The sequence below is a fragment of the Glycine soja genome, chromosome 2 (genome assembly GCF_004193775.1).
Source record: "Glycine soja cultivar W05 chromosome 2, ASM419377v2, whole genome shotgun sequence".
Lineage (NCBI taxonomy): Eukaryota > Viridiplantae > Streptophyta > Magnoliopsida > Fabales > Fabaceae > Glycine > Glycine soja.
The window spans coordinates 40,823,297-40,840,023 of NC_041003.1; the positions used below are offsets into that span (position 1 = coordinate 40,823,297).

Below are 16,727 nucleotides of genomic sequence, written 5' to 3' on the forward strand. Positions count from 1 at the left end.
AGTGGATGGTTATCAACCTGTTAAGGTCAAACCTTACAGGTATCCTCACAGCCAGAAGGAGGAAATAGAGAAATTGGTGAATGGTATGCTTGAAGAAGGAATTATTCAACCAAGTAAAAGTCCTTTTTCCTCTCAAATTATTTTGGTAAAAAAAAAAAGATGGATCTTGGAGAGTATGCACAGATTATAGAGCACTTAATGTCATAACTATCAAGGACACCTTTCCAATTCCAACTATTGATGAATTAATTGATGAACTTTATAGGGGCAATCTTCTTTTCCAAGATGGATTTAAGATCCAGTTATCATCAGATTCTTTTGAATTCTAAAGATAGACACAAAACCGTTTTTAGAACACATCATGGGCACTATGAACAGCTAGTTATGCCATTTGGTTTGACCAATGTGCCAACCACTTTTCAGAGTTAGATGAATGACATTTTCAAAGGTGCTTTAAGAAGATTTGTTTTGGTATTCTTTGATGATATTCTTATATTCAGTCCTTCATGGAAGGATCATTTGTCTCATTTGGAATTTGTGTTGAGCATTTTGAAGCAGCATCAGTTGTTTGCTAGATTCTCTAAATGTGCTTTTGGAGTTAGAGAGATTGATTATTTGGGACACACCTTATCAGGAATTGGTGTAGCAATGGAGACAACAAAATTACAAGCTATTTTGGATTGGCCATTACCAAATTCTCTTAAGCAATTAAGGGGATTTTTGGGCTTGACAGGATATTATAGAAGATTTGTGAAAGGTTATGCTACAATAGCAACAACCTTAATTGATATTTTAAAGAAGGACTCGTTTAAGTGGTCTGCAAGTGCCATTACTGCCCTTAATAAGTTGAAGGAAGTTATGACTTCAGCTCCAGTCTTAGCCATTCCTAACTTCAAGGAACCTTTTGTACTAGAGACTGATGCTTCAAGTACTGGAATTGGGGTTGTATTAAGTCAGAGTGAACATCCAATAGCTTATTTTTTCAAAAAGCTATCATCTAGAATGCAAAAACAATCTGCTTACATTAGAGAGTTTCATGCCATTACGGAAGCTTTGGCTAAGTTCAGACACTACCTATTGGGACATAAATTCATTATCCGTACTGATCAGAAAAACTTGAAGGAATTATTAGAGCAAAGGTTGCAAACTCCTGAGCAACAACAGTGGTTACCCAAATTTTTGGGATATGATTTTGTTATTCAGTACAAGCCGGGAAGGGAGAATATTCCTGCTTATGCATTGTCCCAGAAGTTTTTCTATGGCATGGTCTAAAGCAGTAGGAGTGTGGATGACTCAAGTAGCAACATTAATTAAGGAGGATGCTATTCTGGCTGCACTTTATAAACAATGTATAGAGGGAACTGTGTCAGGAACTAAATATACAGTGAAGGATGGCTTGTTGTTTTGGAAAGGCGGGATGATGATTCCTTTGAATGAGGCATTGTAACAGAAAATTATGCACGAGTTTCATGCTTCTAAGATTGGAGGTCATGAGGGAGTCACCAAATCAGTTTCCAAGATTTGTAAACAATTTTATTGGCCCAAAATGCAGCAAGATATAAGGGATTTTGTGAGAAAATGTATTATTTGTCAACAAGCCAAGGTAGAACAAGCGTTGTCAGCTGGCTTATTACAACCACTGCCAATTCCTCAAAGAATCTGGGAGGACATTGCTATGGACTTTATTATGCATTTGCCATCTTCATATGGTTATTCTATTGTCCTTGTTGTTGTTGATAGGCTATCTAAATTTGCTCATTTTATACCATTAAAAGCTGATTTCACCAGCAAATGTGTGGCATATGCCTTTATTGTTAATATAGTAAAGATGCATGGCTTTCCTAAGACCATTGTCTCATATCGAGATCATGTTTTTATCAGTGCTTTTTGGCAACAATTATTCAAAGCCTAGGGCACCACATTGGCTACGAGTTCTACTTATCACCTTCAATCAGATGGTCAAACGGAGGTTTTGAACAAGACACTAGAGATATACTTGAGATGCTTTGTGTTTGATCATCCTGAAGCCTGGTTTGAGATGCTTCCTTGGGCTCAATTTTTATACAACACTTCCTTTCATCATAACATTGGTATGTCTCCCTTCAAGGCTATTTTTGGTAGGGATCCACCATTTGTAATTCCTTATGAATGTAATTCGAAAGATCCAATTTATGTGCAAGATTCTTTGATTACTTAAGATGCTTTGTTACAAAAATTGAAATCTAATCTTTTACAAGCCCAAAATTATATGAAGCAGAATTCAAATAAGAAAAGAAGGGATTGTCAATTAGAAATTGGAGATTTGGCTTTGGTTAAATTGCAGCCTTATAGACAGCACTCAGTTGCATTGAGAACGAAGTATTTTGGTCCATTTGAAGTGGTGGATCGAATTGGCATAGTGGCATATAAGTTGAAATTGCTTGAAACAACTCGTATACATCTTGTTTTTCACATTTCTATATTGAAAAGGTTCATTGGTAGCTCAAAGCAGCCTTATTTACCATTACCATTAACAGTGGGTGAAAGTGGTCCGATGGTTCAACCCATAGCAATATTGGATTCAAGGGTGTTATTGAGAGACTCTTCCCAAGTGGAACAGGTGCTGATTCAGTGGGAAATTGCTGTTCCTAAGGAAGCTACATGGGAGGATGCGACTTGGGTTAAGGCAAGTTATCCTCATTTCAACCTTGAGGACAACGTTGTTTTTAAAGGGGAGGGTAATGTAACATGTAGGAAGCAGGAGGGAAATTTGGCGCGTGAGTCCGTTACAAAGGAAAGACACATGGCTGATGATCCGCATGTGGGGGTCAAAAGAGCACACTTGTTAGGAGGGAGAATATAAGGTTGCGTGAATATTCACTTTGAGGCATGTTGAAGGTGAAAATCCTTCCTGATTGCTTCTCCGATCCTTCTGATATTTTCCTTCTTCTCTATACTCCTTTCTAAACCTTTTCTGCTCTTTTTTAATCTTCAGGTGTTACTTTGAACTGGTGTTGGTCTCATTGCAGAACGTTGACCTTGCGTTATTGATTCCATCTCATCCCTTTTGTTGATACGTTGTCGTTATTTCGGTTTCATTATGAACACCGTTCCTTTGTTTGTTATAAACACTATTTTCTTCTATCAATACAAATTATATGTTTCACATTCTCTCTATCTTACGATGTTAACTACCGTTTTTAAAGTAAATTACACTTATATCCTATCAACGTCCATGGCAACTTTGTCCCACATATGTGCTCGGCGGCTAGACTTGTTTATGACACAAATACACCTTCCAATCTCGTATTAGCTGAAGATATCGTTTGTATCTGTCTATATCCCCATCGTATTGTTTGTATAACATGCATATGGATAATGAGAGAGTGTTTTTTCTTTTGCTGATGCAATGCCAACGGGTTGGGGAAAGGAGGCGGTCATTATGCCGTTTGCAAGATAACATATATTGGTAAGCATACCACACTACTCAGTATTGATATTTCAATTATTTATAAATTGGTTTAAATATAAAAATAAATAATTTTAGATGGGAAACATTGAAGTTTAGAACCTGCCATGAACAATAAACTATTGAGTATTGATGTTTACATGAAGGGTCAGTTAAATTTTTTGTTGATTTGGGAGTATAAGCGGTTTTGGGGTTTTAATATTTGTTTATCCAGAGGCTGCAGTGATAGGAAAATATTCTTGGATGTTTCTAATTCTGGGAGTATCTTAGTAAAGATATATGTTTTTTTAAGGTTATCTCTAGCTAAGACCATGTCCCGTTCTAATTTGGCTAACACTGTTGTTACCTCATGTTTCCTTTGCTCTCATTTTTTTGTTGAAACTGTTTTTGAGGTTTATATTTGATATGACCGTTGAATAATTGTATTTTGATTTTTTTTTCTTTTGAATAATTATGTTCTATGACTTTTCTTTACAAGTCATTTTTTTCTTAAAATATTGCAATATGGATTTTGATATTTGTTCACGCTTTATAAACTTATTTCATATGCGACTATCAAGACAATGGAAACACAAATTGTCTTATTATATAAATCAACAACCTTTGTAACCAGCAATCAGCCTATCTTAAATATTATTTGAAAACATTGCCCGATTAACAAAAACAATAAATTGTGTCATTATAGTCAACAAAACCCAATATCATGAGCAATAAACTTATGTCTAGTATCATTTAATTTACAGTCTATTAGCAAAACTCAATCTCCAAAAATAAGTTACATTGCAACTAAAATAAGTCTAAACTTAAAATATGTCATGTCAATAGATTGGTTTGGATTGAATTCATGATTAAACATTAAAACCCAATATCCCAACATAAAGAATAATGATTTTGACTACATATGTTGAGTTAGGTTTTAGCCGAACAATATAAAAAATCAAATCAAAGTGGTTGAATTAATTGAGTTAAGTAAATTTGAGTTCATGGATATTTATACCCGTGAACATTAATAAAAAATCCAATTAAATCTAAAAATTATTATATTTTAAAAAATAGCTAATTTTTTTAAATCAAAAAATATTTAAAATGTGTATTTAATGTCTTTTAATTTATGCACTAAATACGAACAATAAAGAATTTTGTATTAAATTAGATTGATTAGATTTTATACAAACATTTCATCATTATTGCTTTTTTGGTGTATTCAATCATTACACTACTAGAAAATAAGGTTTTAACATCGGTTATTTAAGACTTTCAACATCGGTTATTAATTGATGTTGAAAGTACCGATGTGGAAAGTAGTATCATTAACATCGGTTTTTCAAAACCGATGTTAACTAATAAATACAACATCGGTTATTTAAATAAGCGATGTTATATGATACGAATTATGAAAAAAAAAATTATAAATCTATAAATTAACATCGGTTTTTTAAAAAATTGATGTTGTAAGTGACATTTAACATCGGTTTTCTAAAAAACTGATGTTGTAAGTGACATTTAACATCGGTTTTTTAAATAACCAATGTTAAATGTGACATGTGACATCGGTTTTTTAAAAACTGATGTTGTAAGTAACATTTCACATCAGTTTTTTAAAAATCTGATGTTGTAAGTGATATTTAACATCAGTTATTTAAATAGGCGATGTTATATGATATGAATTATGAAGAAAAAAAAGTTATAAATCTATAAATCAACATCGATTTTTAAAAAACTGATGTTGTTAGTGACATGTAACATCGGTTTTTAAAATAACCGATGTTAAATGTGATATTTGACATCGGTTTTTAAAAAACTGATGTTGTAGGTGACATTTCACATCGGTTTTTAAAAAAACTGATGTGAAATGTTACTTACAACATCAGTTTTTTTAAAAACCGATGTTAAAAAATGTTGAGGTAAGTGACATTTAACATCAGTTTTTAAAAAAACAGATGTTGTAAGTAACATTTCACATCAGTTTTTTTAAAGACCGATGTTGTTTTAGAAATTTATTTTTAACATGATGTCTGTTTTTTCAATAAATCCCAAAAATAACCTGCAAATTTTAAAATCAGACCACACAACATATAATTTTCATTCTGTTTTGAAACAGTTTTTACCAGAAAATTCAATAAGAAATTTACTAATTACTATGAATTTAAAACATATTTAATGTTGAGACATGAATTGTAAATTAAGTAAGTAAATATAAACTACAATTACAAGATTGTCTAAACATCCTAAGTTTCATTTTTCACTTTCAAATAGTACTTTGCCCACTGGTTGCGAAGCGCCTTCAATCTTTCTGGTTCCAATGGTCTGATAATATTTGAAAGTGAAAAATGAAACTTAGGATGTTTAGACAATCATAATATATGAAATTTGGTTAATATATGGAATGGAATAAAAAAATCAGACCTAAGTTTCATATATTATGATTGTCTAAACATCCTAAGTTTCATCCTAAGTTAATAATATATTAGCAATCATAATAATATATTAACATTTTTTTATTCCATTCCATATATTGGCTTTGATATTAACCAGACTTAAAACTGCCGACAACAGCGTCAACGAATTCTTGCACCCCGGATACAAAGGTTTCTTTGAATCAGTTTGTAATGTATCATACATAGGGGCATGTGCTTGCTGAAAAGACTCTTGTCCAAGGTCACGAATCATATCCTCCAAGCGATCTCCCATTTCTACATCAAACGGTTCGGATTGTTGCCCACTCTGCATGTCTGTCATTTCACCATGCCATATCCACGTCGTATAATTCCTCTTAATTCCATCACACAACAGATGCTCTCGTATGTCATCCAGTATTTGTCGTCTTCCATTCAAACAATTGATGCAAGGACAATAATATTTTCCATCTTCATCCGGTTGACCTCTTTCTGAAGCAAATTGTAAGAATTGCTCGACGCCTTCCTCATATTCTGGGCTGATGCGACTTTCATTCATCCAACTTCGATCCATCTAAGTAATAACTCGGTCATACTCTCAAAGTTATTCGATGCATGAAAATCTCACTTTTTTATTAAAGGTGTGGCCCTATCCCATTCGGCAAGACCGTCTTTTATGGTAGCTTCATACATCAGGGTTAATTCTATTTTGTTAAATTTGACAAAATTTTGGCAGCATTTCGCATTGGTCTCTAAGTACACGACATGAAATCGGTGAAATTAATTTCCCGATAATCAAGTATGCACTCAGAGAACAACTAGAAATGCATTACCAAAATTTCATCAAATTAAACAAAATAATTTTAACCTTAACACATGAATCTACCATAAAAATATCAGTCTCCCCAAACTGTCCAAACGGACAATTCAAGATTGAATACAATGATTAATGCAAACTGTCCGCAAGAATCATTGCATCCAATCTCAAACGGGAATCTAAGGTTCACTCATCATGAACACAATTTGTATAGCATATATCAATTGTCATTAATGGCAGTGAACACGTAATAAAAATATTCATTGGTAACAAACATTTGTACCTGTGATGATGAGCAGCACGGTCCAAAATGAAAGCAAGAATCAAAGAAATAACTGAATGAACACCTACATAAGACAATTTTGTGTATGATAAAAAAAAAGAGTAAGATTAAGTATAACAAGCGCTCAGAAGATATGAAAACAATTTATTCTAAATTATATATACACACACAACTTATAATCTTTGGTTGGGAGTATACTAAATTAATCAATTCTTACAAAGTAGAAATGTAACACTCAAATTCGAACACATGGCAATACTTACTTATGGGGAACCTAACTCAATAGTTAAAATTTTCACTGTTGACATTGATTTGTAACGCTCGCTCACTCCCATCTCTTTCGTTTTTCACTTGAATAGTTATTATCATAATCAGGAAATTTTCAAATTAAAGAAAAAAGCCTCCATGGCTCCATTGGCTTGTAGGTATAAGTAAAATGGAGTAATTCATTGTTCCTAGACAATAATAACATTCACAAATCACAATAACATTCAGGTTTTTGACATGTTTATTGTTCACGTGTAAGTTAAGTTATATATGAAAGAAGAAATTGTATCAGTGATGATTTGAAGCCTAAAAAATGCTAAAACTCAGGCCACATAATTTTTTTGATACTAATTAGAAGAAAGACTAAATAGATTATGCATGGTAAATTGACACAAAACTATTTAACCTTAATTATAGGTTTCGAATTTGAGTACTAAATATGCGATTATATTAAATATCTCATATAAAGAGTTTTTCAGCTTATAATATCCTATTTGACTCTAGCAAAATTGATTCTAATAAAAAATACATGATCTATTCTAAAATATTGTCGAATTTATTTTTAAATTTTAGTTGGTTGAGATGACAATACAATTTCAATTAAATTAGATACATCTAAATAAAATAAATGAATCTTGTTTACATTAAAAATAATTAGTTGACTCTAAAGATGTCTTTTCCAAAGTTAATGGCTAACAGGTAATTAACCTATCCGTGATAAAAGCTCTTTAGCTTTGCCACTCAAATTTCTGGATTACAATGCTCTAATTCTAAGCCGCCTAAGAATTCTGAGTTGAACAAAGTATCCAGGAACATTGTTTCCTTTCAAGGGGACAGTACATTATGAGATGACCTTGAGAGTTTTAACACATTGTTCTGCTGTAAGTTAGTCAACTTATTAAAACATTCATTATTTTAACATAGACTAACCTTGAGAGCTAAAGCACGGTCAAAGCTTTCAATAGCATTATCAGGCTCACCAAAATTAAGTTGTGCTCTGCCAAGTGTGACCCATGCCTGGAAGGATCAAGATTAAAATAAATGCATAATTAGAAGACTGTCAAATGAATTAGCATTGCTCTACTTGGCATGACCATTGGTGATTCAAAATAAAACTTTGGCATATTTTTCAGTTTAGACTATATGTCCTACAAATACAATCTGCAAAGGATTTGGTATAAATATAAACAGTGATCGTATACCAAATTTAACACAAAAATAGCTTACAAGCCAACCTAGCATCGAAGAGAGTGAATCAACAAAACATTTGCAGTTCAAGTTAGAGCATTTTCTCTTGTTCACAAGAAAAATATAACAAGGTTCTAGATTGTAAAATTAAATTATAAAAAGCGGCAATCGTTGATATAGTAACGAAATGCATAGAGCAAATTCTACCACTGTCAATGTAGGTAGCGCAAAATGGAAAAGAATGCTACAGGGACTTTATATTTATCTAAAGTTTTATATTAGATTGGGATTATAATTGCATTATCAAGGATTTTTCTTATCTTTGGGTTATAAACCTACAATATTAAAGACATATTGCATAATCAATAATATCGACGTCACCAACGCTTCTTCATAGAGATTCTAAACCCCAAATCGGAGGCATACTTTGCCCTAACAGTAGAACAATACTCTTAGAGCACTCATCTTGACTCAAATACCAATACACAAGATAAACATATTAAGAAAAAAGTGTTCGATGCAAAATGACAGAGAAAATTACAAAAAATTAAAATTAAAAACAAAATAAGGATTATTACCGATTAGCGGTGTCTCCGAGTGGCTGAGTACAACTACAACGGTGAAGAATTTTGGTGGAGCAAAGACGAAGCAGCTCTTCGAAATCGATTCTGAAAATTGAGAATGGAGGAAGCTCGAACAAAACGTGATTCGCAGCGTCTACTTGGAATTTATGGTTTGAGAGTGATGAAAGTGGCTGGCTAGGTTTTTGCTTTGCGTGCAGAAGAAGGTCGGTCCCATTTAATTTAGAATTTAGTAAAACTAATTTTTATAAGAAATGTATCTGATCATTTGTCTGTATTCTCTCTCCTGTGTTTCATTCTTTTTTCTTTTTTCTTAACCAAACAGAGTATCAGATCCGTGGTTGGATTGGAATAATGGTCATTTGTTTTCATAAAGTTTGTGGGTTCCCGGTTAAAGTTAGCAGGGTTAATGATTAATTGAAAGGTAAAATATTATTGAGTTGATCCTTGAAAATGTTGTCCTAATAAATAAGTAGAGTGATAAAAAAAATTACGATCATTCATCAATCAATTTAAGAAAATGGTCGAGTGTTTTGGAAAAAAACTAATCATGTATCTATACTAGTAATATTATATTAATATTTGATATGTTTATAACATATATTAACTTTTTATACTAAAAAAAATATCTATTAACGTAATAAATCTTACTGCCACAATTCCTCTCTTTGGCATTATGGTTTGCTGATATCTTGTCAAATCATCAAAGAAGTATGAGTGCAGCAAACACTACGAAATCAACAAACTATCATACTATTAATATAAACATTAAGCTTAATATTTATATTCACGTTTCGATTTTCTTTAAATATAAGTTATTCCAACACAGTAATCTAAGGCAAACTTATTAGTATAACACATATATAAAGTGGAGGTTTACTCTTACCATTTAGTTCATTATATATCTAAACTTTCGGTGTATGTACTAATTAAAAAGAAGTCTCCTAAACAATTTATATGAATCAATTAAGTAATTTTTCTTCTTCTTATATTTTGTTTAAATATAGTAGCACATAGTATATGGTCCTCTCAAATTAAAAAAATCACATAATATATGGAATGGAATAAAAAAATGTTAATACTAGAAGATCGCAATTAATTAGTTAGACATCCCACCACACGTTAATAATGATAAATGGGCGCCGTTATCTTTCTAAAAAAATCCAAACGTGGTTTGAAACCTAGGTCAAGGGTAGAGAAGCGTGGGACTCCTGCTGACGTGCGTTTGAGTCGATTACAGCTAATATTAAGGCCTAAAGCTAAAGCCAATTTCAAAAAAAAAATACTAATATGATATACTTCCTCCTCTGTTCTTAAAAATATAAGATTATTTTTAAAAAAATCCTTAAATACAAGGCATAGTGCATTTTAATTATTAACAATTATTTTTTATATAATAAATTGTAAATTTTTTCTATTTTAAATAATCATCATAATTAAAGTTTTTGACTCTATAAAGCTCAATATAATTTTAAAAATTTGGATCTTTTTGAGCAAATCATTATAATGTTGATTAATTTTCATGGGATATAATCACATTTTTTAAAATATGCATCTTCTTAACGGCATGTATTTAGTATTATGCAAGAATCATATCTTAAATTAATTTTTAGAATTTTTTATAAATAACTTTGCTTAGTCAAATGATAAAAAATATGACGAAGTCTGGTCAAATTTTGTTGATTAAATAATAATAAGATTAAAATTACGAAATTCATTTTAAAAATGTAGTTTAATTTTTAAATGTTTACCTTTTGAATTTATAATTGTTTCTTAATTATTATATTTTTTTAATTAAAATATAATTAATAACACAATATATGATTTTTTTAAAAATATATAAATAATTAAAAAAAAAGTTTATATTAACATCGGTTTTTGGAAAACCGATGTTAACGTATGATACATTAACATCGGTTTTTTAAAAACCGATGTTAACGTGTATGCATTAACATCGGTTTTCCAAAAAACCGATGTTAACATATTATACGTTAACATCGGTTTTTGAAAAACCGATGTTAACATCATTAGTTAACATCGGTTTTTCAAAAACCGATGTTAACGTGTATGCATTAACATCGGTTTTTTGGAAAACCGATGTTAAGAAGGATACTTTATTTACAAATATGCCACTGCGTTTAACTTAACATCGATTTTGTATAAAACCGATGTTAATAAGCCGATGTTAAAACTACTTTTTGTAGTAGTGTTAGTGACATTCAAAATTACACTGTCTGTAGTAAAAAAAAATCTTATAATTTGAATTGATTGATTTTAACAACCACATAACCACACATGATTTTTAATTCAAATAATGTGAGTATATTTTTTTAAAAAAAAAAACTCATTTGACTTGTTTATTAATATATTATTATTAATTATTTCAAACATTAATAGAAATGAACTAGAATTTGTGAATATATATATATATATATATATATATATATATATATATAATATTTATATTTAATGTATTGTTTTCCATAATAATTATAAAAACTTCAATATGTAGAATTAAAATATATTGTTAGTTAATAAATAAGGTCAAAAAGTAATGTTGAAATGTTTCTCCAATAAATTATATAAGAATACGATTAAAAAATATAAAACTTATAAATATTGTATTATAATAAAAATTAAATCTACCCCTTAAGGAAATTTATAATATTTTTTAAAACACACACGTGCGCAAAAAAATGACCCAAGTGTTCCAAATCCAATTCCCATCTCACTTCTCTTCACCCTTGAGCTCAGCCCATGGCTCACCACCCCCACGTTGGGAGGATGAGGCAGAAGAAGAAAACTTGAAAAGGAATGAAAGGGACAAAGAGGGTGATCATCATTGAGAAAATCTTTGATTGGTTGCAGCAAATATAATAGTAGTTGTAGCAGTAGTGGTGGTGGTGTTAGCAATTGTGGGTCATATATATATATATATAACAAATGAGTTAGGACCATTATATAATTAGGCAAAATATTAAAGTGATCTAATCAATACAAAAGTATAGCTAGGGGCATATATGTCATGAAAGACTAAGTATGTAGATACCATTAGTGATATTATAATTTGATGAGGGGTCAAATTATAATTATCAAATTTGGGATAACTGATGGCAGTTACCAATATAAGGGGTTATGGTCCCCATCTTATCCGTCAGGAGAGGAAAAATTCATAAAAAGATAAAAAAAAAGGTTCTCTACAATTGGAAGATCACAAAACCAATCATCTGATCAACCTTTCATCATCATTCCATTATGTCTAATACATGTACACTTCCGCGTCTAGTTTTCATCATGATTTTGAGTATGAGAACACAAATGGGTTCTATTCATCTTTATACAATAATTTCTCTCTACATAAATAGAAAGCATGTGATTATGATTGATGTAATTTACTCAAGAAACATTTTAATTTTGGATTTGGTGCATCAATGTTCAAAATTCAATTATGGTATATCATTTTAATTATTTAGCATTTAAATGAGTTAATTGAATCAAGATATCACCAAAGTGACCTCTCTTTGTGTAGATTGTTCATGAGAAATGTTTTAACGTGTGTGATTATTTATATGAATGGTGATTGGCCCAAAGGAAAGTTATCATTTAACTAATTTACATACGCACACATGTGGTAATTATGAGGTTTTGCATGTGAATAATAAGTCATGTCAAAAGATGGGTTTGTTATTTGATATGCTTTTATTATCAATGTTTGAACATTACAACAAAGATATCACTAGCAATTAATATCATTGTCCAAAGACTTCATATTAATGGTGCACTAGATATCTTGAGATGAGATATACCTTTATTTAATTTAAATGCATTGATGACTGTTATGTGAGCTTATTGTATTATTTGTTTTGATCTTTTCAGTTGTTGTTGCTTCTATATCTACTAATCTGAATTCGGTTCCGGTTCTTAATGGTACAAATTTTAAGGACTGGAAAGAGAACATGCAAATTGTTGTTCTTGACTACATGGATCTAGACCTTGTATTAAGGATTGAGAAACCCCTTTATCACGTATAAGAAGTTATCAGTACGTGAGATAAATGATGGGTACGTGATTTGTTACTGAAGGTGGTTGCAAATATATTTGCAAAGATATGGTTTGAATATGGATGAAAAATGGACCAGATTCAAAATAACTAAATGTTCCAAAATAATAAAATAAAATATAACAAAAGATTTCGAACGTGAACGTGGGCGCTTCCAACAATTGTATGACAATAAGGCACACTTGCATCTAACAAAAGCAACATACTTGTTAATTACCTCTGCTAACTTGTTGTGGACCGTGTTTTCAGTAAAATGTAAACCAGTACCGACATAATCTAAAACAAATATCGCTGAATGCTCGTGGCATACCACATTGTTATAGTCAACACTCTCCCTTATAAATATTATTATTGTGTCATGGTTCTTTCAAATGTTATCACAACTCATTTGTAATAAAATTAGAATTTAACTGTGGTGCGTTACGGTCATCCTATTATAAATTATGGTTAATGTGATTTTTAAGATGATTTTTTTATTCAATTAAATAGGTTTCTTGACTATCATATTATTTGTATGAAATGTTAACCAACTTTGTGCATATTAGTTTCTCTTATCATTTTGTTGTTACATAAAGTCCCAGGCAACTTCAATGCAAAAGTATTGAGGAACTTATTTCTCAAATAGAGGTTTAGATGGTCACAACGACAATCAAAAGATGTGTTTTGTAACATCCCAATTTTTCGTAAATAAATTTAAAAAGCTTTTTAGTAATAAATAAATAAATAAATAAATATAGAGCAAATAATAGGCTGAGCACCCTAGGTATAAATAGTTATGTTAAGTTAGCTGCCTCCTTTTGGCCTCATTTTCGTTTTTCCCCTTCTCTCAAAACCCTTTCTATTTCCCGCAGCCCACCAAACCAGTCTCAGAAAAACGACGATCTCGAACCCGTTCACCGTTGGATCGTCGTGAAATTTGAGTATCATGTTCGCAACACAATTCCTAGCATTCTTACCGTTGGGAATTTCGATATCATGTCTGAACTGAGAGAAAAATCCTTCGAATTGTAGCCTTTTTCTTTCCCGCAGAAACCCAGAGCTGTCTTGGTAAAACTACGATCCCGGTTTCGTTAACCGTTGGATTATTGTGAAATTTGGATATGTTGTTTGAAATTCAATTCCGCACGCTTCCACCGTTGGGATTTGAGAGATAATATTCGCGGAGGGAGAAAAAGGAATCGTATGAAGACAGTACAAGTGGAGGTTTCAATCTCTTCTCCGTCTCTCTGACGTTTGGGAATTCTATCGGAGCAGTCGGATGAATAATTGAAAGAATTTCCGGGAACCGCTAGAGATGTTGCTATCGCTGGCTAAAGACACGTGAGCCCGCTTAGAGGTAAGGGATGAGTTATTTACAATTGGGGATTAGTGAGAACATGTGTAGGGATCCTTAGAGGATTAAATTAGGGTTTTATTTTGGGATGTTTGTTAAATTATAATTTTTCCTTTATGATTATAAATAAAATATTGATGTCCTAATGAAGATTGCTTGATAAATTGTGCTCTTGATATTTGTATGTTTCGACCTATGATTTTGATATAATTGTGTAATATTATTTGAGGGGTTTTAGTCCTCATGTTGTGATGGTCTTTTATATAAATTGTTATATTGAGGATATGAAATGATGATTCAAATTGTGAGTATGTGATGAATTGTAGAATAACATGTTGCTTTGAGATTATAATATTGTTATTGAGATTGAGTATAAGTGTAAAGTTGAACATGTGTTAATTTGTGAGATACGTGTAAACATGTGATGATGGATTGTCACACTATGAGATGTGAAATTGTGAATGAGTTCTAGTTGTGGATAAGTGTGTAGTTAACACTTGATGTGAAATTACTTGTGTTGTAAGCTATGAATTGTACAATAACCCGACCAGTGTTATCTTGAGAAAAGCGTTGATGCGCAGTGTTAAAGAGAAAATGTAGGTTTCCTATTTAGGAACAAGTGTTAAATCGTAGCGCAATTGTGTTGAACGTGTTTAAAACACAAGTGTAAGGTCGTGGGTATTGTATAATTCATGAGCAGTGTCTGCATGCAAAAAAAATTATTTTAGGGGTTGGACCTGAATCAGGAGGGAGAGGCCCTGACGGACTCTTCGGAGTGTAGGCCTTGGGGGTCACCGGATTTGAGTGCTCCTTTAAGCCTATGTTGATCTCATATGGTTGGAGCATTCTCGCAAAACATCGTGACCCTGACTGGTCTCCCTATGATCTTACTTAGTGAGAGTGACCTGACAAACTCATTGTGTGGTGTGTCTTGTTATGTACTCCTAAGCGCCCCAGGGTGGTTTTTCACTGACATGGTACCACATTGCATATAGGATTGAGTCTTAGCATAACTGTTGCACATGCTTGCTAATTGATGTGTTATTATATCTTGATCAGAGTGTGGGATTCTTGTGTAATGTGATTGATGATTAAAAAGTGAATTTTGAATGACAAAGTGGTGAAGTTACGTGAGCTATGTTTAAACAAGTGGTATCTCATTTATATAACATGCATATTTAATTGTCTTGTTTCTCTATTAGCTAGGAATGTGATAACTCACTCCCTGTGTGTTGTTGTGTTTGGATCCTGTGATGATCTTGAACTTGTGTTCGGGGGAACAGATGAATAGGTGGATGACTATGAAGAACCTCATGCTAGAGGACACGGGAACACCACGCTCTGATAGGATGTGACATTAGGATATAGGTTCTATATTAATTGTATGAAACTTATATGACTTTCTTTGAGTCGAGATGACTTTATTATTTATTTGGACAAGTTTGAATATGATGTAGAAGAAAGTGAATGTGAGCCTTTTACCCATTTGAAAAGCTTGTATTTAAAAATGTTTTAAAAATAATTTTAATTAATATTTGAATTTTTATTCCTTTATTAATATATATATGAGGGGTAGAGGGTGTCACATGTTTTATCGATAATTAATCTCTGTCAAGAAATCTGATCACTTTTAATAGATTTTTTTTGTCAATTACAATTTTCATCTACAAGATTTTAAACTTGAGATTTTATTTAAGGGTAAATAGTCATTTTGGTCCCTGAAAGTGTAACTCGCTGTCAATTTGGTCCCTGAATCGAGATGAATTGCAAAATAGTCCTTGAAAGTGCAATCTGTTAGTCACGTTAGTCTTTGCCGTGAATGGAGTAGTTAACGTCGTCAGTTTTCGCTGATGTGGCACGTTTAGTGCCACATAGACATGCCACGTAATGAGGGACCAAAGTGACATTAAACATTTATTTATTTAAATAATGTTTTTTTAATTAAAAAACAATCAAAAGTCACGTTTTAGGTTTTTTTATCAAAAACTTTTCAACTCTCTTAGTAAACAACAAAAACACTCCCACTCTCTCACCTTTTCAACTATCAGGGACCACAACCCATTTCAACTCTCTGGAGAAGACAAAACCACCATCAACCCTCAACCATCAACCTTCTTCTTCCTCGACTATCATCATCCATCGTCGTTGATCACTTCTCGTCATTGTTCGTTCTTCATCGTTCGTCCTCGGCTTCCATCGTTGATCGTTCGAAAACGAGGTTTAAGGTATGTTGCGCCTTCTCTGTTTCTGAAAATTTCCATAATCTTCATCGGTTTTTCTTCTCCATTTTCATCGTTGAGCTTCATTGTTGATTGTTTTTTCTTCCATTCTGATTTTTCTTCTACAGTTTCATA

General features: G+C 31.9%; 1 long non-coding RNA gene across 1 annotated transcript; it reads right to left on the minus strand.

Moving 5' to 3' along the window:
- Positions 1-6,900: 6,900 nt before the first annotated feature.
- Positions 6,901-9,211, minus strand: LOC114371693. Its single transcript, XR_003658070.1, has 3 exons — positions 8,978-9,211; positions 8,142-8,228; positions 6,901-7,008 (listed from the first exon to the last, which is right to left on the minus strand). It is a non-coding gene; the product is annotated as an uncharacterized LOC114371693 (long non-coding RNA).
- Positions 9,212-16,727: the final 7,516 nt, after the last annotated feature.